This window comes from Ictalurus furcatus, chromosome 28, assembly GCF_023375685.1.
Source record: "Ictalurus furcatus strain D&B chromosome 28, Billie_1.0, whole genome shotgun sequence".
Taxonomy (NCBI): domain Eukaryota; kingdom Metazoa; phylum Chordata; class Actinopteri; order Siluriformes; family Ictaluridae; genus Ictalurus; species Ictalurus furcatus.
Window position 1 is genome coordinate 10554161 of NC_071282.1, and position 25877 is coordinate 10580037.

At 40.3% G+C, this 25877-nt stretch overlaps 1 protein-coding gene across 1 annotated transcript in view; it reads left to right on the top strand.

Moving 5' to 3' along the window:
* Positions 1–25877, top strand: part of c2cd2l (c2cd2 like) — a 54777-nt gene that overhangs the window by 3634 nt on the left and 25266 nt on the right. The window lies entirely within an intron of this gene.

Consider the following 25877-nt stretch of genomic DNA (forward strand, 5'->3'; position numbering starts at 1 on the left):
GTTTCAGTTTATCCTGCCATCGATTTTTAGGGATGAACATCATAAAGGTATTGCCCTGATTAGCATATTGATGGTGAGCGCTGACTAACGTGTCAGTTCAAAACGCACAAGTGTTCAATTGTGTTGACATTTGGCGACCATTTTCACTCTCACCAAACCATTCACCGAGCCCTCGTGGATGTGGGTGGAGTCATCTCGGAATCGGGATCAGTCGGAAGAGCTTAGTATTTATTTGCAGTGACACGTCCCTTTAAGGCGCATTTGACAGACAAAAGGCCCGTGGGCAAAATACGGCCCCCAGCCTCATTTTGTTCGGCTTCGTTTCGTTCGACCTCGGAAGAAATATCATAACAGCACGTAGTACATTACTCCTCGACATTTTTACACTATATATAATTCACAGCAGATCTGAAGCGTAGGTGGTTTAAAATCAACAAATGTCCGCTGCATTTCATGTAAGTTGTACTTGCGTTGTAAGCGCGTCAGGTGTCGGCAGCGGTGTAACCGGGAATTCATTTCAGTGGAATGAATAGTAGAAAATAAATTCCGGGATCTGTACGGTTAAATTGGTAAGTGTTCATGCTTTGTGGGGGGATGCGGGGATTAAATTAATTTGTTATTCAGTCATTTAAAGCGCATGTATTATGGTTTTGAAACATGCCTAATTTCAAAACCAGATCTCATATCTCATACAATAGATTTACATGCATCCAAGCTCAAAAAACACTTTAACGTGCTCATAATTTAAACTGCAGCATTACCTTTCCTCCCCAGTGTCACGAACGACTTGTTCAATGATCCGTTCTAAAGGATTCATTCTAAATTCCTCCTTTCCGAGAGCATACTCTGCTCTGATTGGTCAGATGTCCCAGTCTGTTGTGATTGGTCTACCGCTGTCAGCGAGCAGCTGATGAAGACCAGATCTGGGGCTTTTTGTTACAAACCTACGTAGGTTAGTACAGGAAGTAAAGTCTGGAATTACTAACGACTCGATTCAGCTATTCAGAATTGGTTCCTTCTTTTGGGAGTCAATAACTCCGTTTGTCATGCGCTTTGATTTTTGAAACTTTGCAGACGTTTTTACATTCACAAACAGCTCTATAACACACTACATGAAAGGTAATATTTGAAAAAAACATAATAGATGCACTTTAAGGCACAATCTACCGTTGTCCAATTTTGCCATAAATCATGATCTGCTTTTCTTTTACAGTAAACCTAGGTAGGATTCTTCATCGACTCTCACCTTGATATCCCAACGCTTACAGTGGAGCTGTATGGCTAGTAGCGTTCAAACAGAAACAAGAAAAATGCCTGATTCCAGTTAATTAATCCTGTTTCTCATGGTAGCAGCCAATAGCCAATAGAACGTGATTATACTCAGGAATGCATTCATAAAACAAACTTTAACAAAGATATTAGACATTATAACCTAATAGTGTGTACAATCAAATAGTTTCTGTTAGCCCTTCTTCTTTTTCTTGAAATAGAAATATCCTGTTCTAATTTTAGAGCCTTGGTTACGCTTGAAATATTTATAAAGGAAATATTTATTTCATAAAGGATTATGATTGAAATCGGTTTCTAAGGGTGTTTTCGCACCTGGCTTGATGGGTGCGTTTGTTTCAGAACCTGGTGTGTGTTGTCCCTCGGTTCGGTTCATTTGGACACATATGAACACGGCGCTCGGATGCGCACCAACATAATCGGCCCGAGAACACTCGAGTGCAAACGAACTCTGGAGAGGTTCGCGTGAGAAAGCAACCTGACCCAATGGACCAGCAAACTAGCCTGCATAACACTGAACGATGGGAACTGCGTTACATTAAAAAACGGCTCGCAACACGAATTGAAATGCCTCATTGAAGTTTGGTCTGATGAACATAAATACCTTCTGAATAACTTTCAAAAACGCATAAAAACACAGAGGTTTACAAGATGTTTAGCGAGCATCTCAATGAGATGGGCTTTAATCGCTCCATTCAACATATTAATTGGATAAATTAGAAAGATGCAGCTAAAAAGAAAGTCACAATATGCTCACCGAGCTGCTGTCGATCCATCTGTACGGATGACCGTTACGAGCATTACCTCAGAACATAAACATGTGCACTCTGACCAATGAGAGGACATTTTACTCACATGTGATTTGCATAAACACATTTCGGTGCGCTTTGAAATTAAATGTTGCCTTGTGAAAGCAAACCAAGCCAAGGAGAAAACGCAACAATTTGTTTCGGAACAAAGAACAGATCTATAGGTCTGAAAACGCCCGAAGACGAATTTAAATAGACAGTTTTTTTTTTGTTTTTTTTTCAGACTGCACGTACACATGTCTGGAAAGATTTCAGCACTTTCTGAAATACTAAAACAAACCCGCCTGGCTCCAACAACCTTGCCATGGTCAAAGCCACTGTGATGACATCTCCCCCCCTGCCCCCCCCTTGCTGATGTTTGATGTGAACGTTAACTGAAGCACTTGAAGTGTATCTACATGATTTTGTGCATTGCACTGTGACCACATGAATGGCTGTGTATATGATTGGCTATGTATATACAGTATGCACATATACTTTCACACACACACTATAGTGTGTACATGTTCTTATTGAACAGATTTCATGGTCACTTGTATTTCACTGATTTGGTTTAATTTGCTTGGCAGTGCAGTCATAGTAATCGCACAGCTGGTTTCTCACAGATGTTCACACCACGTGTGTCTTAATTTTAAGATCACAGCCACGGTAAGCAGACTGACTGACTAAGTCTGACTGCTTCATCCAAATCGGGAGCCTCTGCTGTTTCCACATGCGTCTCCGAGATCATACAGAAGACATTTGAGAACTGATTTGATCCCAGCTCGTCTTTTGTGATTCATAACCTTAATGAGTGCACAGAATGCATTTGTCACTGATCTGAGTTCAGTGTAAAAGGGTCATTTGTACCTGCACTGAGCCCATCTCATTGACTGGTCAATAGTGTATGAGGTAGTTGGCGTGTACAAAGGTCCCGTTTCCTATATTTAACTCTGCCTCACTTTGTTCTGTGCGGGTATCAAAGCTTGGCGCTATAGACTGCTCTGTGGGCACAGAATGACCAAGTGAGTGATCTTCTCTTCCCTCACTCCTGGACCTTCTCATTGTATTTCATCCCTTGAAGGTATACAATCCCCAAACACTGCTTTGATGAACATTTCTGTGCTGCTGGTTGATTAATCCAGTGTCATCATGTTAGACGTTTATACTGTATATTATACTCCATAAAAAGATTCGCTGACACTGGGCCTTGTTCATCACTGTTTTAGTAAAGTTGTGTGTAAATGTTTGCTTAAGCCAAACCGAGCAAAAAATTTCCGCTGGATTTACAAACTTTTCTGGAACGCTAATTTACTTCGTACTTGCATGTGCGTGTCGTTGAAGGCTAATTACCCGTAAATTAGCAGGCGTATGCACGGCACAGCTGATTTGCATTTGGTGATGCCCAAAAACTGATAAGACATTAAAGGCAAAACTCACTGCGCTGAAATAACGAGTATACACAGAAAAATACCTTCTCAGAGGAAAAAGTGCAAGTTAGTTTGAGTCATGTCCATGCTGGTAAAATATAATATATAATGTATATGTTGGGGTTGTTTTTTTTTTTTTTTTTTTAAGCCAAAATCTGGAACCAAATTAGAGAAAAGGACAATTTGATGTGAATTAAGAGAGAAAAATGTCTATTTTACCCAGGTGATTGTGGGCATGAAGCATTTTCCACAGAGATACTGCAATCTCAGCAACTGTCGGCCAGACGTCTTTCACTGTGATGTAAAAGCAGGGAATTATGTGTTAAAGGAATGCGATGATGGTGCGCAGCACTATATGGCGATGGCACATTGCAGCTTGAGACATACCAGATCAGTCACTTAGTACTGGCTCTAATAATTAAAAATCTAAAGAAAATGCATTTTCATTCATTTATTATTCGTAAGTAGCCACTTTATTCTGGTCAGGGTTGCAGTGGATCTGGAGTCTCTCCTGGGATCGATGGACGTGAGGTGGGAATACATCGCTAATCCATTTCTAGGAACCATGCACATTTGCCTTCACACCCTCTTTCACACCCCGGGGCAATGTGGTGTAACCAGTCCATTTACCAGCATTTTTTAGGGGCTGGAAGTAAACCAGAGAATACAGAGGATGCTCACACGTGTACGTGCAGGAGAACATGCACAGAAACTCCATGTAGACAGTAACGCGAGCTCAGAATCGAACCAGCAACTCTATAGTTGTGAGGTAGCAACTGCACCACCGTGTCAGTCCAAATAGTTCTAACAGGAATAGCAAAAAATGCCAACCAAGAAACTGGCACTAGAATCACTAAGCACATCACAGGTAGTTCAATATAAACATTTTGAATGTATTTCAGAGTGGTGGTTTCCTGTAATGCTTTTCCCTCCAAGCTGTCCTCCTCAGGGGAGATAGCTGACACAACCCCGTTTAATATTTTGCATGCTGTAATTGGTATTGGGTGGGTCAGGGAAAGGCTTTCTCATGTCTGGTGTTCTGATTAGGATCAGCATGACAATACTCGTGTGATCTTGTTCATTGATAAACAGAAAACGCTCTTGAAGTATGAAGGGAATGTTGGTATGTCCTTGGTTTTTCTGCTTAGCTTTGCGTTCATCGGAACCCGTTTCAGCGCATTCATATGCAGTTGGCTCTCCTCAGCAGCGAAGCCGTCGTGAAATATGTGTATATATAATATATACCATCCCTTGAAATGTTACCCTGCACGGCGTTCCTGTGCCAAGGCTGACAGTTGTGCCAGTTCAGCAACCTAGTTATTTTATCTGGCTGTCAAAGGGGAGGTATGTGGAGAGGAGGTGGTTATGCAATTCTCATGTCCTCTTAACTTGTTTGTCCACAGTTGGTGGGATTTTCAGCGAGAGGGCGGAATCCAGCAAAAAGCCATTTACCGTACAAGATTGTGTTTAATTTAAGTAAGGGACGGGAGCCAAGTGCCGAAACAGCACGTAGAGTTTTCATTCTGTCAATAGCTGTGAAAGGTTGTGCAGAGGGTATTGTACTGAGCTGGTGTGGAGTCAGGGTTTTTCCTTAATTACTTTTCCTTTGAGAGAGAAGAATCTATCACGTGCCTTAGCAGTTCTTCACATGTAAACTCTTGCCCTCTGTGATTGTGTTTCAGTATTCATGAGGGAGGTCAATATTGCCTCATTATGTAAATTTGGCACAGTATAACCTTTTACATAGGGCTGGGTGATATGGAAGAAATCTTATATCATGATATGGACAATTTCATATCTCGAAGCGATGTATATGTATGTAAATGCATGTGTATGTAAGTGTGTGTATGTGTATATGCATGTGTATGTATGTGTACATGTATGTATAATATACATCACGAGATGGCTCAAATTTTCTCTAAAATTGATGAAAAAATGGTCAAAGTAACTGCATGTGTTCGTAACTGGTCTGCAGTGTAACTTACAGAGGACCATTTACAAGTTGACCATTTAGGTACCAGTTCCTCATGTTTTAGTTGGGATGATGCCTGTTCTGTGTCGGAGTGTTGTGGGGAGGTTCGCTCTGTGTCATGGTCCTCCATGCTTGTTTTTTTTTTCGATACAGCACACAGCTAGTAGCTCCTAGCGCCGACCTTAGTGACATAAAACGGCTGCCGAAAAAATAAGAAAATATCTTATCAAAAGACAGGGGGTGTCTTAGTGGTTAGCACATTTGCCTCGCACCTCCGGGGTTGGGGCCAAGTTTCCTCCCCCAGTCCAAAGACATGCGTTTTAGGCTGATTGGCATTCCCAAATTGTCTGTAGTGTGAGAATGGATTTGTGAATTTGTGTGTAATTGTGTCCTACAATTGGTTGGCACCCCGTACAGTGGTGCCCCCCCCATTGGGTGCCCCATCCTTCCCTGGCATAGGCTCCAGGCTCCTCCGAAACCCTGTGTAGGATAAGTGGTATGGAAAATGAATGGATGCGTCCTATGATATGTATCACCATGTTGAACATGGTGCTCTACATTAACGCATATGCTTTGGGCTGGGCAAAGTAGATTTCATGAATTGTTGTATTCAGAAAGGTGTCAAAGCAACACTATGTAATTCTGAACGTTGTAGCAAGCAGTGCTATTGTCAGCTAAGGATGGAGTCTAGTACCTTGCTGTCACCTGTCAGTACAGTACAATGAGCACAACTAGCAGTTGTTGAGTACGACTAGCAGTACAATGAGTCTCTTGTAGCGCTGGTTCGTTCATTTAAATGTTTATATGATATGCCAACGGGTCTGTCCTTTAATCGTACAGCAATTGAAAATACCTGACAAGAAATAGCATTTTCTCGTCAAGAATAAATGGAAACAGCTTCTGGACAGATTTGTCCAATCCAAAGAAAGGAAAACGTAGCAGGGATACTGGTTAAATAAACAACGTTCAAATATTAATGTTCGCTCTTAATGTTTTCGAGGATTTCCTGCTTTTACCTTTAAAGGGTTTTTGACCTTTTCCACCTCTTATGTATGCTTGAATCTGCTCTCACAGTGTCTCTTAAGCTAAATGTTGGTCATACTATAAGTTGGACAGGTCCTTAGAGATTTTTCATTCCCCATTGCTTGCAAAATGAGGTTTAAAGTAGAGGTTCCCATTCTGGGAGCTATGACCTACAATCTGTATCCTGGTCTCATATAAAAGACACTAGATTGAGGTCTGCCTTTAGGAGCAGCGTATACATGTTGAAGAGGTAGTGTATTTATTTTATTTTATTTTGGCCAATTATATAAGTTCAATAATTTCTTTCCTTACAAGAATACTCCAATACTCTTTATTTTTTTTTAACAAGTGAGTCTCTTTCAACTCTGTCTGTTGTGTATGTGCGATCACCAGCACTGGAAAGAATATATTATTTACTCATATTAATAATTTTCTCTAAAATGTACAGGCTTGTATATGTTGATATCTGGTCGAAATATGCAGCTTTAAAAGTGATAAAATACTACTTCTTTACTCTAATGGTGAAGGTCTTAGTATGAGGTGGATGAGAGAAAGTCTTACCATAGCTGCCCTTATTTTACAACTTTCCAATACTGGGTAATACAGTAAAAGTCATTTCGGTTACTTACATTCCTGAAGGGTTTGTTGTATCCTTGCGCTGTGTATGTTAACACACAACCATAAATTCTCTCCCCATTGAAACATCCCATCTGTGAAAGGATGAACTATACAGATTTAAAGCTTAACTTGTAAATTCATCTGACTGAAAAGTTCATGAACTCAATCTACAAAAATATGTTTTGTGTAAATGTTTATTTACAGCTCTTAGTCGTCCATTTTCCAAACAGAGAAACATCTTGAACTTCCTGTTAGCGGTAATCGCGCCTACATTACAGGTGCAGTAAATTGAGATTATGTTGAGGGGAGAGAAAAAAAACAACTCTGCGTCATTCATTTAATACGTATTATTATAGATATTTATATATGATATTTATTATGTTTATCTTGACTCTATTAAAACACCTTTTAAATTATTTTTATCATCACAGTGGATCATTTATTTTGCTGGTTCAAAATAATGAATTTGGAAAGCCTTATGAAAAAATCTGAGTCAAATCTCAGTCTTTTGTTTTACTGAAATGAATGGTGTGTGTGTGTGTGTGTGTGTGTGTGTTTGTGTGTGTATAAACGTTTATCCATCCATTTTCCATATCACTTATCCTACACAGGGTTGCGTGTGAGCCTGGAGCAACCTGGAGTTCCCCAGGAACTTGAGGCACAAGGTGGGGGACACCGTGGACTGGGTGCCAGCCCATTTCAGGGCACAATCACACATATTCACACATCACGGACAATCTGAAAATGCCAATAAGCCTATAACACATGTTTTTGGACTAGGGGAGGTAACTGGAGTACCCGGAGGAAACCCCTGAAGCACAGGGAGAACATGCAAGCTCGAGCACATGCAAGGTTTCGAGCCCCCAACCCTGAAGGTGCGAGGCAAGCATCCTAGCCACTAAGCCACCATGCCCCCCCAACCGGACATTTCTGTTTTTTTACAAATAAAGCTATTTATTACCAAACTGAACAATTTTTCAAGCTCACCAGGATGTAGTCATATATTTTTTTCTTTATTTTAGAACTTGAATAGGTCAGACGATTTAAAACTTTATGAATATAGGTCAGCCATGTTACCACCTTGAATTAATTCTACATTCAACTAAAGGTTGTAACTCCGACTTAGATAATGCTCCCTTAACTTCAAACTCGGGAACTTGGGATGGTCTCTTCAACATTGGGTTCAGCAAGTAATGGCAAATCAACACGGCCCCTCATACAGACATATTAGCTTATTAAATCTGTAACACTGATTACGTTTACATGGACAGCAGTAATCTAATTATGGACCTTACTCTGAGTAAGATAATATTGTGATTAAGGTGTTTACATGAGTCGCTTTTAGAATACTCCTTTCATGCCCCCGTTTTACATGTTCTAGAACATAGTTCGATTAACAGCACACGTCATTACGTCGCCGCGCCACGCCCTCCGACGTCCCTCCAGAATTTCACATATCAACATACAGTTCATCTTCATTATGGTACTGTATACAGTTTTGGGTGTTTTTTATTTAATTTTTTTACGGACGCTTTAAGTGCGGTTAATTATTTGTCATGCTGTACGTGCAAATAGACGACTGCTTGAAGCCGTGGGCTGCGTCTCAAACGGCGTACTTACCATCTGTATAGTAGCCGAGATACATGTATTTCTCCTACTACAGGCCTAAAGTAAGCAAATACGTGGTTTGGGGGGCACCCGTGCTCTCTTGTTTGCCATAAAATGGTTGAGCACTGCCGTGTGTGATCGTGTCCTGTCACAAAATGCGGTGAAAACTCTCACACGACGTTAATAGTGTGATTAAGGTGTGTACATGTCTGTAATACACGTCGATAATGCGACTAAAACAGGAATACTCCACATTTGTGTTTACTTCGAGTATGACTTTAATCGGATTAAGGTAATTAAAAATTGCTGTTTACATGGTAGTTTCTTAATCAGAGTATTGTCTTAATCGGGTTAATATTGGATTATTGTTGTCCATGTGAATGCACTGACTGACTGTTTTGAGAAGGTCAATATACATCACTCATCACAGTTAGCTGACCAGCAAACATGGAGGTGTTCGTGTGGTTTTTTTTTTCCACTTTGTAGCTCAAACGCACAGAGGTTGAGATCGATGTAAGTTAAATTGAACGCAGCATAAATAATGAAATTCTTATTTAATATAAACAAAATACTGAATGAGGTTATTTGAACCAAAATGAATAAAATCACATCTGGTGCCTTTTTTTATTTTTATTTTTTAACAAATATGAAATTCTATTTTCCAAAACATTTGGATGACCTCCAAACATCTTTAAACAGCCTGTCTGACAAAAGGTTAAAAAAAAAATACTGCCAAAAGCTATCTGCACATAGTGAGTCACATTTATAAATTACATTTTGAAACTAAACCCCGTTGCGTATGTTTTAGTATGAGGCTCCAGTGTGCACAATTGTGATTATCAACATTAGTTACATTTGTTTAATGAATTTTTATTGTTATTACTTAGCTCATTGTGTCATGTCTCAGTGGTTAAGATGCTTAGATTTAAGATGTTAAGATTGTGAGTTCAAATCCCAGCACTGCCAAGCTGCCACTGCTGGACCCTTGAGCGAGGCCCTTAACCCTCAAATGCTCAGTTGTATAATGAGATAAATGTAAGTCGCTCTGGATAACAGCGTCTGCCAAAATGCCATATATGTAGGTTTAAATGTAAATGTAGTTACACTACTTGCTATATATATTGGTTTTGATTTTTTAAGTTTTTCCAGGTTGTTAAAATGATATGCTCAGTTGATCAAAAAGGAAACGGACTGTAAAGTTTGCATGATCAGATTGTAAACTGCCATCTGGTTTATTTGTATGCAGTTTTGGCATATAGGGGCTGTTGTTGTATTACAGCCCCTTGTTGTGATGAGTGAATTGGCATTATGTGTTGTCAAGTGTTCCTCTTCTGTAACAAGTATTAACAAGTATTTATTTTATTGCTTCACCGATAGCCTATTTGCAGCCAAGACAGTGGTACAGGCATTTGCGAGTTCATGTTTTGTTTCCCCAGTTTTTATCCTGTGCCAAGACACCAATCTCCTTGCACTTACTGTGCAGCTGAGATGAATAGCTACTCTAGGCCAATCCACACAGTGCTTTCTGTCTCAGTGGAAACCCTAATACATTTGTAATTAAATCCACCTGACTGGAAAAATCCTGCTACAGGGACTGCTCTTTGTGTGTTTGTGCACGTTTGTGTGTATCCGAGCTCGGGTAATGAGGGAAAGTTATAGCTTACACTAGGTCAAGCCTTGCCACCTGTCGGCATACCTAGAAGAAAACTGACACCCCGCTCCTGTCCCCAGCCATGGTGACCACCTTTTTCAAAACTGAATATTACAAAAAAGCCTTTTTCATCTTTCCTTTCCTGACATTCAGACTTAATTAATTCTATCAAGGGCTTAATATGGACCTGTTCATCCGGTTAGGGATATTAGCTGGACAAACACTGTAATCATTAGCACTGAAGCGCTGCCGTTAAATGAATTTGATCTAGAAAATCAAATAATTCCCGACAGTTGATATTTGTTAGAAATTACTGAACGGACGTAGAGAAAAAGAAAAGTAGTCACGTCATCAGACAACTCTCATGATGCCCTCAGATTTGTACACACAATCTGACTAAAGGTGTGACAGCCTGATGGGGTGAAGAGTTCACAAATGAGTGTGTGTGTGTGTGTGTGTGTGTGTGTGTGTGTGTGTGTGTGTGTGTTTAAGGGGAATTTGCCTATGATGGGTAGTTGGTGGTTTTGGATACACAGCACAAGCAGCACTGCCTTACAGAGCAAATGCACTTACATCTCCACCCTCGATAATTCCTATAGTGGCAATAAGTAGAAATTATAGGCCTGTTTCTTTAAAAAATCACAGTGTATTACTGTAAAAAAAAAATATTTTTTTTTAGATTAAAAGAAACAGGTGAAGTGAATATCATTGATTATCTCGGTACAATGGCACCTGTCAAGGGGCGGGATATGTTAGGCAGCAAATGAACAGTCAGTTCTCAAAGTTGATGTGTTGGAAGCAAGAAAAATGGGCAAGCGTAAGGATCTGAGTGACTTTGACAAGGGCCAAATTGGGATGGTTAGACGAATGGGTCAGAGCATCTCCACAACGACAGGTCTTGTGGGGTGTTCCTGGTATGCAGTTGTTAGTACATACCAAAAGTGGTCCAAGGAAGGGCAACCAGTGAATCAGCAAAAGGGTCATGGCCGCCCAAGGCTCATTGATGCTCATAGCTCAAGGCTAGCCCGTCTGGTCCGATCCCACAGGAGAGCTGCTGTAGAGCAGATTGCCTAAAAGTTAATGCTGCCCATGATTGAAAGGTGTCAGAACACACAGTGCATCGCAGCTTGCTGTGTATGGGGCTGAGTGTCCATACTGACCCCTGTCCACCGCCGAAAGCATCTACTGTGGGCACGTGAGCATCAGAAGTGGACCATGGAGGAATGGAAGAAGGTGGCCTGGTCTGATGAATCACGTTTTATTTTACAACAGTGTTCGCCAGCCTGTCAATTGCGATCGACTGGTAGATCTTCATCGCTGTCCCGGTAGCTCCCGAAGATAAAAGAATAATAAGTACAAAAAATACGTCATGCCCGATTAATGTTCAGGTTTGCAAGCATCCCTCTCTGTTTTTCTTGATCCAACTGCTGTATTTATGTATTATTGTCGCAAACATATATACGGCTCTCCACAGTGATGATAGCCCGTGAGGTAAGAGAATGGTGTAGGCTCCACGAAAGAAGAAGAAAACACAATTTCCATCCAGAATGGGAAGAGGAGTTTCTACCTTGGTGAAAGAGAAGTGTGTATGTATGTTGTGCCACCAAAAACAAGCACTATGTAAAAGAGGAAATCTGGTGCGGCACCACAACACCAACCACCTGAAATTTAAAGACATCTACCTGCCAAAGAGCGCAATCCGTGCTAGGAAAGTTGACGAGTTGAAGGCCCAGCAATCACTTTTCCAAAATCTGCTGCTCAAAATAAGGCTGCTACTGAAGCACCATTTCATGTAAGCCACTTTTTGTCTAAAACAAAATGCCAAGGAAGCAATGGCCATTATTGCAGAGACTATTTTCAAGGATTTCAAAAACAAAGAAGACATGAAAACCTCACTCCGTGGTGTACAGCTCGGTCCTGCATCAATGACGAGAAGAGTCGAGTCATTGTCAGAGGATGTGGATCGAAAAGTGTTAAACGATTTGTCTCTGGATGTAATGGACACAGCTCAGCTTGTTGTTTTAGTCAGAATGGCCTTCCAGGATTCTACAACAAAGCACGACTTCCTGACTCTTTTGCACTTAAGGAGAGAACGAGAGATGAGGATGTTTACAATGAGTTTAAAAAATGTCGGTGAAAATGATATCCCCACTCATAAACTGGTAGCAATTACTACCGCTGGAGCGCTGGCAATGCGTGGTGTGCGCTCTGGTTTTATAGCACTGTGCCTTAATGACACTGATTTTCCTGCCTTTGTGTATTATCATTGTGTGATTTCATCAGCAGGCCTTGGCTGGGAAAGTCGCGGACCTTTTCTCACGTAATGACAATGGTGGTCATACTGATAAACTCGATATAAGCAAAAGCAGTTCAGTATCGCTTCTTCAAGGCGTTAATGGAGACCCACTACTTCATGCTGATGTCCGGTGGTTGAGTCACGGGAAAGTGTTGCGCTTTGTTGACTTGCTGCCTGAGATAAAGACTTTTCTGTCTGAAAGGAACCAGGAGCACAAGGAACTGTCAGATGATGTGTGGCTGCTGGACCTGGGGTTTCCGACAGACTTGACTGCAAAACTGAATACAGTCAACAACGATCTCCAGGGAAAAGACCGACACCTGTCCCACCTGATAGGCGCACTGAATGCATTTTATTCTAAGATCGGTGTTCGGATCACACATCTAAAGCACGGGAGGCTAACGCACGTTCCCAACCCGGAAAAAATGTCACAGAGCATTGAAGACAAGTATGAGAATCACCCTGAGAATCACTGTGCTCACCTAGACAGCGTAGCAACAGAGTTCAGTCTGCGTTTTGGTGAATTAGACGTCATGGAGTGTATTGCTGCATTTGTCCATCCATCCATCTTCTACCGCTTACTCCTTCTTCAGGGTCGCGGTTGCTGCATTTGTCTCAAACCCATTCAAGCCCATTGATGTAGAACAGGTTGCAGCCAAATTCCAGAAAGTATTTGCTTTTGATGAACCATAATGAACTTTTACTTTCACACTATCTATTGTTACCCAGAGTGGTGCATGGTGGCTTAGTGGTTAGCACGTTTGCCTCACACCTCCAGGGTTGGGGGTTCGATTTCCATTGTGGCCCTGTGTGTGTGGAGTTTGCATGTTCTCCCCATGCTGCGGGGGTTTCCTCCGGGTACTCCGGTTTCCTCCCCCAAAGACATGCATGGTAGGCGGATTGGCGTTTCCACAGTGTCCGTAGTGTATGAATGGGTGTATGAATCACTGCGTCCGGGGGCCATCTTCAGTCGTCTTGACTCAGGCTTGCCACTGGATCATGGTGGTCACCGGGAAGTGAGAGTTAGGCCGATGCTGCGCAAGTCTTCCTCACTTTAATCCAATTCATGCGCAAGTCGAGTCATAGTTTGTGTTCTCCATAATGGAGGCAGAAATGGAAACTTTGGTCTTCGTCGAAATCGACGGAAGAACTCCTGTTACCCAGATGAGGACGGGTTCCCTTCTGAGTCTGGTTCCTCTCAAGGTTTCTTCCTCATATGATCTTATGGAGTTTTTCCTCACCACCGTCGCCACCGGCTTGCTCAATAGGGATTAATCCACACACTTAACATCTGTATCTGGTGTTTATATGTTTCTGTAAAGCTGCAATGAGACAATGACCATTGTAAAAAGCACTATACAAATAATTTTATTGAATTCAAATCAAAGTACAGGAGCCGCCTTACTGACAGACACCTTACAGACTGCCTCAGACTGGCTGTCTCTCGCTATGAGCCAAACTACAGAGCACTCACAGACAGTATTGAGTCACAGTCATCACACTGACTTGAGTGAGTAACATCACTGCAGCAGTTTTGCCTTCTGATGGCATTGTGAAAAGTGATGCTGCGTAAGACGGGACGTAGAATTGCACTTAGCTTAATTGAGAATGTTGTTAGAATTTTTCTGTTGCAGTTCATTTATAAAATGCTAGCAGTATTGTCTTCAGACACTTCAGTGAATAAGCATTTTACTGTTAACGATGATCTGCTCACTGCAAGTGTTAGTTTTGTTACATTGTTGGTTTTCTCGGTTGCATCATGTTTAAAGTTTAAAACCAAAGCTTTTAATGTAATTCAAGTACAATTAAAATACTAAATTAAAGGCCTCAAGCTGGAAGTACAATCTGGGCAGTCTTATTCTATCAATTCTTTGTTAGGTAGATCTTGCCTTTCATCAAGGTCAATGACAAGGATCTTGGGCTTAAAAAGGTTGGTGACCACTGTTTTTACATCAAGCGGATGGCCGGGTGCATGTGCGTCAGTTACCTGGGGAAAGGATGGACTATGGGAAGAAGGCAAGAAAGCGTAGGCAGTGTAACGCCCTGGGCAATGTCCTGCTGGGAAACCTTGGTTCCTGGCATTCATGTGGATGTTACTTTACCACCTTTCTAAACATTGCTGCAGACCAAGTACACCCCTTCATGGGGTATTCCCTAATGGCAGTGGCCTCTTTCAGCAGGATAATGCGACCTGTCACACTGCAAAAACTGTTTGGTTTGAGGAACATGACAATGAGTTCAAGGTGTTGACTTGGCATTCAAATTTCCCAAGTCTCAATCCAGTCAAGCATCTGTGGGACGTGCCAGACAAATAAGTCTGATCTTACAGGACTTAAAGGATCTGCTGCTAACGTCTTGGTGCCAGATACCACAGAACACCTTCAGAGGTATTGTGTAGCCCGTGCCTCGACGTGTCAGAGATGTTTTGGTGGCACAAGGAAGACCTACACAATATTACGCAGGTGGTTTTTATGTTAAGGTTTTAATGAAAGGTGTATAATATTCATGCTAGATTTTGCAACATTTCTTGCTAGAAACAATGACTGTGCTGCGCAAAAATACACAGTATGGTGTAAAAAGAGGAGCTTCAAGCTGAATGAAAGCTAGTGGAAATTTTAAAATGGCTCACTAATGAATTTTTGCCAATAAACCTCCTCAACCAGATCAGTTATTTCATCAATTCTTATTGGTTGTTTTGAATTTAAGTTTAATAAGGTGTTCTTAAAAAAAATAATAATAATAAAAGCGTTATTTAATATATGCAGTTATGTTGAATTGTGATCCAGAAGGTTAATTGTCTATAACAGCAGCTCCGGTGCCGGTACGCTAAGTGAGGAATAAGATGGGACATAACGTGCTGGAAAATAAGCAACAACAAGGTGGCAAGAATGATATGATACCACTCTGTCATTGATCATTTTCAACAAAATAAACATGCCTCATTACTACTTAGAACACCTTAATATAAAGGGTTGCCATGGTATTTTTACATTAAGGGACAATATTTTCTTAAAGTGCCACTACTAAGCCTCTTTTTGGTTTCTGTTACAATTAAACAAATGACTGGAGTTTGGGGGTACATGACAATAAAAGAAAAAAAATAATTGTGATCTCTAAACAAACTAGTGAACAAAAAGTTCATCTATAGCGAATAATAATAAGGTGATTCATCACAAATTATTACGCTAGCATTGCAGAAATGACTGATGCTCTTAATATCCTATTAGAAGATCCATATCATTCTAAACAAATTATTTCCTAGATTCTGATGCTTTGTGTGACCGTCGTAATGAAATAGACAAGTCCAGATATTTCAGCTTATAGTGTCAGTCTGTATGCATGTGCTTGAAGAGATGACAGAGGTGCATTGTGGGCCATGTGACAGAGGTGCAACTGTGATTCTATTGGTATGAAGCACATGGTCATTAAGAGGCTTTCGCTCTCCTCTTATTCTCACACACACACACACACACACACACGCACACATGGTCTCCTCGTAATCTAGGGATTTGGCAGAAGGGATCGACGCAGCTGGTTATGTGTTACTATGTCAGCAGAAGGACATCCTTATGAGTTCTGAAAAGCATGCATACACTAACACAATGCACAAACACCCATATATTTAAAAAAATATTGTATAATAATAAATGTAAACTTTTACTTTGCCAAAAACATCCCAAATTTCTTCTTATGCGATTTGGATTAAATTATGATATTAAAACTAGAGATGCACCGATACTAAATTTCTCAACCGATACCGATAACCGATTATTCAGAGTGATATCGGCCGATACCGATAGTTCTGCCTTTTATGCCTGTTTTTAAATTAATAATAATTAATTCCACAATTCTGAAATAAATGCAAATAAATGCAAATAAAAACTTTATTCTCTCCATTTCAACAAGTTGTTTCACAGTAACTGGTCTCATACACAGAAAACACATTACTCTACTTAACATTAACACATGAACTACATTCTGAAGATTAAAGGAAGATTTCTTATTTTATTGAATGTTATTAATTCATATTAACAGAATCCTGTTAGTCTCACATTCACTCACCACAAACAAAAGCATTTCTTCTTCATCATTGACATCAGACTGGTAATATATAGGCCTAATATACACTTTTTTTGATGATATTAACTCATATTAACATTAACTACATATGAAACATACTAGTCTACAAATATAGTTTTCTGTGCAATATATACCTTTTGTCAACTCCTCTTCATTATAATCTTTCAACGGTGTACTGGCGCTTTAATTCAGCGCGAACAGCTTGAGCGGGGTGGGGGGGGTGATTAGACTCGATGCCGAAACGCTTCACTGCTGCTACTTCTGGTGTAAAATTTTATCAGTGCAGAGATTACAGAGCTTACAAACTGCAGTTCTGTCATCATTCGACACAAGACATCTTTACAGAATCGATGTGTTTTCCCGCCATCTTTTTATTGACAGGATATAATCGGCCCTGATCATGGGCTGTTTTTCAACTATCGGCCGATAGCTTGAAAAATTGCATTTATCGTCCTATACCAATTATCGGCCGATACATTGGTGCATATCTAATTAAAACTTATGATGTGCTCTTCAAATGTTACAAAGCTACATCAGTAAGCAATGGGACAGTGGGTCTTCCTTATCTCACCCCAGATCAGATACACTGCGCAGTACTTATTACTTACAGAGCTAGTAATTGAACTACAGTGGCAGGAATAAGTATTGAACATGTCAACTTTTTTTTCAGTTAATATATTTCCTGTGAGGTTATTCACATGAAACTTTCAGCAGACATCACTATTAACTCAAGAAATCTGGAAATATAAAGAATTCACAATATTAAAGTCCATAAATAAAGATGTGTAATAAACCTATGACACAGGGGAAAAAAGTATTGAACACGCTAATGGAAATATTGTTACTGAAAAAAATGTTGACACGTCCAATACTTATTACCCCCACTGTATATTTGAACAAGTTATTCTAAAAGGCCGTTATCCTTTTCCTGATTTTGAGCGCAGACTGTATGAGATTTTTCATTTTATTTATTCTTTTTTATACCAGTAGGCTGTTATACACTTGCATATTGTATACTGTATATCTGAGATAATCTTGCAAAATAATTAGTTGTGAAATTAAATAAATAGGTGGAAGTCGACAAGGCTTGAAGACATTAAAAGCCCCAATTTTAGAGGTGCAGCGATTAGTCTAAATAATCATTGTTGATCATGAAACCTCACTGACGTGGACGTTGTTTTCTTACCCAACGTGACTGCTTCATAATAACAACACCATGAAGAGCTGAGGAGCTGTGTGAGGAGATCACTTCTTTGATTTGTCAATCTGTAATCATCCATAATACTTGCATCTTGACTTTTATTTTGTAATCAACCAACATTGACGCTTTTTGACATATGTTCAGACGATGACTTGAGGTTGTTACTGAAAAACATTTGTAATCAGTATTCCTTGGAAGCATGTAAAACCATAGTGAAGCTGCTGGCAGCACCCGCAGTGCTGATACTAGTTTATCACACAGACCGAGACTGATATGGATGATGCTTCTAATCAAAGTGATAACTCATTTTCAATTGTAAATGTCCGTAAAAATTTGTAATGTTTTGTAATACGTAGATTACTTTATAAATGTAGAGGTAAGCGGCACGTCTGTCAGTGGAATCTTTAAATGTTTAAATCTTTAAACTTGTTATATGACTGCTATGTCCATATTTTGTATAAGCTAATCTGCTGAATACTCAGTCATAGCATGTTATGTTTACATTTTTGCCATTTTTTTGCCATTATATCATTACTCCTGGGCGCCTATCTTCTGCACTACCTGTATATCAGACACTTCCACACTAGAACGGTGTTACTGTTTGGCGCTACACTGTCAATTACTGTACCTATTGTCCTGTTTTAGTAGTATTGTACTGTCCTGTGTTGTTAGCACACATCTACACATGCACTTTATGTAGAAATGTGTAGATCTTATTTAGTTCTGTGTCGTCTCATGCGGTTAGTGTGTTGTTGTATGTAGCACCATGGTCCTAGAGGAACGTCGTTTCGTTTCACTCTGTACTGTACCAGCTGTATGTGGTTGGAATGATAATAAAACCACTTGAAAAATTGAAAGTATGTCTTTTTCAGAACCACGTGTTAAGGAAAATGCTAATGTGATCATGTGAAGGGTTTTCCCCAACCACCACACATGCATTCCCACACGTGTTCATGGAGGCACTATCTTTAGTGTAAAAATGCTTGAGAAAACAAAGAAAATGCATTTTCAGTCTCGTCGAATGAAAATCCGAACGTGTGGGCTTTGAAAAGGCTTTGATAAGTCACGTTCAGCATAATTCATAACTGCTTCGAGACTTCTTCCTTCACCTCGTCCACATTTCTGCTATCGCTCTGTCTGTACCTGGGCAAAAAGGATTAGCTTTAACTGGCTCAGACTCTGAGCTCTGTTGATGAAAAGCGTGGCCACGATGAAGTGCGGATACACACTGTTGTGATAAAGATGTAGAGGTTGTATTGTGCAGTGTGGGCATTTTTTTAATTGAAAATAAAATAATAATGATTTTTTTAAATCATTATTGTTACCTCTGTATCATCCGCACCAGATAACTGGATCACAGGTTATCCAATACAGTAAAGCGCAGACTGTTTATACATACTGTTCCCACTCAGGTGTATAGTATGCTCCTTTTGGCATAAACAACCACATATTTCTTTTACAGAAGTCTCTTTTGGGTTTTTTACCTCCATTATTTCATCTCAGTTCATCTATCTGACAAGTTCCAAGTGCAAGTCTATAAGTGTCAGCCAGGTCAGACATGTTTGGGGCATTCTGCTCCTTAGCTCATTTTTTATCCTAGACAATTTAACAATGAGCATTCACTCTGGCAGGAAAGTGACCCATAAAGACTAGGGAACACTGAGTGCCTGTCAAGAACCAGCATCAATTGGAGCTACTTGGGCACTTCTCACGCTTCATGATCACAAATCAACTAAAATGAAAAAAGCTCTTCAGCCAAGGTCCAGAGAACGTTTGCCTTTTCTGTTGTCATAGATTTGGATATAGACATCAAAGTGTGGTAAAATGCTTGTAGGCATCCAAGTGGCGATCAATACCTGTTATTGATTTTTCAGTGATCACTGTCTGAAACTTTTCTTACTTATCCAATGGTAAATTTTGGGTTGAGCTTCCGCAAATGTTCGTTTACCAGACATTATGTTTGCAGGCTGTGAGACACCTGTTAGATATATTCAAGGCTGTCTTTTCAAATTCTCTGGGCACAAGGCAGGGGACCGGGACGTTAGCTGGACTGTTAATCATGCGCGGCTGAGCCCAGATTCTTCTCCCTCAAAAAAAACTAGAAAAAGTAAAAAAAAGTACTTCTAAATAGACTGTTTGCACTTTTTGCTTTTTTTCTTGCATGTGAGGACGAATTGCTTAAAAATGTGAAAATTGGACAAAAAGTTGGATTTATCATAAAACATGCTTCGGGTTTTATCACTGTTTGCAGGACTTCCAGACCGATTAAAATATAAAACATTTTGTCTGTCTAACAGGCTAGTTAGACAGGCTAGGCTAGTTTGGTGTCGCTAGCCAAGGGGAGGCACAACTAAGCTATCACTGTATGGGTTTAGCTGCAAAGTACGTTAGCTGTATTTATGCTTTGCTCATATCATGTTCATGTAACTTTGAACTCGTATAGACATTTACACACCTTGTTTTCCTGCTCAGCACGAGAGGGTGTTAGCGTTTCAGTTTCAACTCCTTCACTGGTAAAAAAAAAAAAAAAAGATACTAATTTGAAATCGGCATATATCCAATTTTCCCCTCACACAGACTGTGAGAGCTAGCGTTTGGCACAACTGAGACCTGCCAACCAATAAGACACGAGTATTTCCATGTGTTTTCTTGTAAACCCTGTGTGATTGGTCTTCCGATACAAATTCAACACTCCATTCACTGAAGATAGAAAATCACAACGGCGCCTTTTTTATTTATTTATTTATTTTACTGACGTTCGGTTACGTTGTGACAAACCGCTCCAAGTGGAGAATTATAATTGGCTAAAGAAAAAATCTTCAGGGCTACATCCCCGAATGCACAGGCCAGGCTATGCCCCTGGCAGGGGACACCCTGGACGGGCTGCTAACCCATCTCAGGGCACAATCACACACACAGTCACACACTATGGACAATTTGGAAATGCATATCAGGAAACCGGAGTACCCGGAAGAAACCACCAAAGCACAGGAAGAACATGCAAACTCCATACAGGGCACAGGAGGGATTCGAACCGCCGAACCCTGAGGTGAGAGGCAAACGTGATCACCACTACATGTACATGTTCTAGGCTATTTGCAGTAGATGGACTGACCTGGAGACATGGCTGTTTAATGCGTACTGGGCAGGGCTTGTATTCAGTGCACAGTGTTCAGCATGAAGATAACATTTCATCACTAATTTCATTTGTATACATCATTTATGATGATATGTAATTTTTAGATCTACAGTGGATTGTAGCTCATAGAGCTTACAGCGTTCAAACTTTTCAGAAATGACACATGGGTGTGGAACAAGTCAGCGTCTGGAGCTGCTAAATCAAAGGACTGGAATGTAAGTAATGGCTGGCACTCGGGTGTGAAGATGACTAAGCATGGGCGTATCGCCTCCATTCATTAGGACCACAAGTATGAGAAGGTTACAGTTACACTCTGTGAGACTGGAGGCGCTACTATTTATTGACAGACGAGAAAGATGTCTTCCTGGTGCAGCTTAGATGTTCAGTCTATCAGAAATTTTGATCAGGCTCTTGATGGCAAAGACAGCCTTGCTTTGTAGGAAGTATGATTTTTATATATGGCACGACTTCTAAATCACGGCGTGGTCCTTACATCACAACACAACTTTACTATTGCCAGTCATCGTCACATTACGCCTCTTTTGCATAAAGTCAAACCTTCCAAATTTACATCAAAGGTTTGCATAGCTGCTGCCAAACCCTTCCTCAGATTTTCTTATCAGACACATCTGGCATAAGAAATTACTGTAGTTACATCAGGAAAATCATATATGATTTAAAATGTTTTTTTTAAACAAGTTTTGTAGAACTAAATAAGGTTTAGAAGTTTGACTTTTAAGCTTGTGTGCATGTGGTGTGTGTGTGTGTGTGTATGTGTGAGAGTAAAAGAGGGAGAGAGGGGGGAGATATGGGATATTTCTGTACGTCTGTGATGGCATCTCTGATAGCGAACGTTGATATTCGAATCGCCAAGTCTCCCACTCACTCTTGTATCCCCAAAAGTGCCTCCGACCGAACATATGACAACCTCCAAAAAAAGATTTCCAAACACGTCTTGGGCTATTTCTAACACAACCAACCTATTAAACACAGCGACAAATTCAAGCAGGCAAACAATCTGAATACTGGCAGCTCTAAAATTTTTTTTTTTTTTGCCAGGGGTTTGATTGTGTTATATTGCAGACATTTTTTTTTTAAAGATAACTGGGACTCGTATCGAAAAATGGTCTACAGTGTAAAAATTGGCAAGTTAGAAAACTTACTACTTACAGTGCAAATAGACAATCGATAAAATGCATAATAAGAAAGTGTCATTTAATTACATGAAGGATTCACTGTACGTTCCAGCACCATCGCAAAAGAGAGAGATACCGAGGCAGAGATGAGAAAAAGCTTTGACCTTGAGCTCAGTCCTTTTCCAGGCGTGTATCTAGGTTGCCAACGCCAAGAGACATTCTGTACACCAGAGGCATGACAACGTGCCATCCTCTCATTCCCTCTCACACACACTCGCTTGCGCAAGTGACACGTATAAAAACAGCCCTAGGCTGGAGGACTGAGGAATACGAGCGCCGTACAGTTGGACACTGATCCAGAAGAGCGTAGGCGAGAGAGAAACACCGGATACGTTTCATTAAAGAAACCAGGGATTACTGGTGTTCGCCCTGTTCATACACCAGCCAATATTGACTGTTTGGGTGGATTGGCTTGAGCTGCGTCAGCTAAAAAAACATATGATCAAAATACGTTCATCATGTTACTAGGAAAACCGGTATACCTGCTCATTCATGCAATTATCCAGCCGGTCAATCATGTAGCAGTATCACAGTGCATATAATCATACAATACAGGTCAAGAGCTTCAGCTGAAGTTAACAGCAAACAATAGGAATGGGGAGGAAAAGAGGATCTTTTTGACCATGGGATGCCAGACAGGCTGGGTTGAGTATTTTAGAAGCTGCTGATCTTCTGGGATTGTCACACACAACAGTCTCTAGAGTTTACACAGACAGCTGTGAAAAACAAACAAACAAAAACCCCCTCCAGTGAGCAGCAGTTCTTCGGTGGAAACACCTTCTTGATGAGAGAGGTGATGGGACAATGACCAGACTGGTTTGAGTTGACAGGAAGGCTACGGTAATTCAAATAACCACTCATTTGGTGAGCAACCGTGGTGAGCAGAAACGCATCTCAGAATGCATAACATGTCGAACCTTGAGGTGACTGGACTAGAACAACTCAAGAACCCCATGTTGGGTTCCACTCCTTTCAAGCAAGAGCAAGAATCTGAGGCTGCAGTGGGCACAGGCTCGCTGAAACTGGACAGATAAAGATTGCAATAATGTCAGAATTTAGCATCAAGAGCATGAATCTATGGACAAAATCTGCCACGTGTCAACATGGGGGTGGTGGTGGTGGTGGTGGCGTAATGGTGTGAGGAATGTTTTCTTGGGACACCTTTTAGGCCCCTTAAAAATGCATCAATAACGCATCATTTGAATACCACAGCCTATATGAGTAATACGATGCGCGTCCCTTTACGGCTACAGTTTACCCATCTTATCGTGACTACTTTCTACACGTCACAAAGCACAAGTCGTCTCAAGCTGGTTCCATAAGCATGAAAGTGAGTACGTCATTGGCCTGCCCAGTCACCAGCTCTGAATCCAAATAGAGCATATTTAAGATGGTGTAACTGGAGAGTCGCAGCATTGATGTGAATCTGACAAATCTGCAGGTTTACGTAATGCAACCATGTCAACACGGACCATAATATCAAAAGAATATTTTCAACACTTTGTGGAATCCATGCCACAAAGAATTGCTGCTGTTCAGAGCGCGAAGGAGGGTCCTACTCAGTTTTTGTTTATACTGATTATCAGCAAAGCTGTGATTTGGCCATAGCTAATCACAGCCAAGCTGATGTTCAATATAACCGCGCAATTGTGATATAGCTTTTACACAACAGTTCTGTAAACAATCATTTAATATCGAGTAACTGATATTTTGAACACAGTATGGCCAAATGTTTTGTTGTTTTTTGTTCCGCTAATGGAAGTGGATCTCGAAGAAGTCACACTCGCTGATAGCGCGTCAGCTAGGTGGCTAGCTTGCTGCTCGTTGCGCCTACATTGATTTGTACGTTCCCTTTAAAGGTGCATCTGGTGAACTCGGCATCCCTTCTTCCTTTTCATCTTCATCTGACAAGCTTCCATATTTTAAGTCAAAAGTTACATTCGTGAAAAATGTATTGTTTGCTATTGTTTAGGCGATAATGATGATGTGACTAATTCTACTATAGTAATGGTATCAGTTAACTGTTGATAGAATTGGAATTTTAGGAACATGGACAAGCGGCATGTAGTGAAACGCCCCAGTGCGGTTATACTAAATATAAACACTCTCGGAACGCTGATCGTCCAATCAGCTTAGTGAAACCTAACTAACTTGAAATGTATTTAACCAGAATACTCCATTCGGAATTTTGCTCAACTCGTTGAATTTTCATTTCTGTTTCTACTGCAGTTGAACAAAACTACACAGGAAGCACAGGAAGAAGTATTCCCTTGTCATTATTCTGCACTGAGTGCCATGTGAAGGTCACCGTGAGCAAAAAGTTACAAAACCTTCAGCCACACCAACCGTTATTACACCATTTTGCTTGCGTGTGTCCGGGCGTATTGACAACATAAATCAGGTGACCTGTTCAGCAACAACGCAGTAAAATGAAGCAGCTTCGGGTCTAAAATCTACTTCACAGTCAAAATTAAGACAAAATGCTGGTTAAAGGTGTAGCTTTGTCCTTTTCAGGATCTCGGGAATATTTTGTGGAAGGCAGGAACAGACCCGAAATGGGAAACCGGAACTTTTATTTACTAGTTTGTTTCAAATCATTGTATGCAGTATTCGGTTTCTTGCCATTAATAAGACATTTTAAAAAATGCAGCTTGTCATGTTACTGAGAAACCAGAGAGCACAAACTTTGTCCTTTGTCTTGAAGGCTTTCCTGTTTCGGAAACGTTCTGACTGGTTCAAAGCGCTGACGCTCGACACTTCCTCCGTGATTGTTTGAAGAAACTTCATTTTATCCATCAATGCAACTCTTGAACTTGTCTACTACTCATAGGTTTTTGCAAATTATCATTTCATTTGTAAATAAATTTTAAATTACTCTATCAGTGAATGATTGTCAGCTCAGTTAATGTGATATTTGCACATAACCAAATTGATTGTTTTTTTAAAAAAAAAAAAACATCTCATTTGAATGTTTTGATACATTTAACTATATATATATATATATATATATATATATATATATATATATATATATATATATATATATATATATATATAATATATATGAAATTATTTGAACATTTTTAAAACTTTCCTACAGACCCCCTGCAATTACACCACTGACCACTAGGGGTCCGCGGACCCCGGTTGAGAAACACTGCACTGTCCGGTAGAGTAGGGCATAGTGTAAGTGCCTAGTGTAAGTGTATAGTATGTCATTTGGGACACAACTTTAGTATTTACTCTCCGAAGCGTGTTTTCGGAAGATAGGTAAGGTAATGAGTAAACGTACCACGCGCAGACCAACTGATCGATAATGAGATTCGTTGACAATGATTTTCATAATCGATTATTATCGATTTTATCGATTAGTTGTTGCAGCTCTAATTTATTCCATCCGTTGTCCATACCGTTTATCCTTCACAGGGTCACGGGCGAGCCTGGAGCCTATCCTAGGGAACTTGGTGCACAAGGCGGGGGGGACATCCTGGACAGGGTACCAACCCTACGCAGGGCACAATCTCACACACATTCACACACTACGGACAATGTGGAAATGCCAATCAGCCTACAGCGTATGTCTTTGGA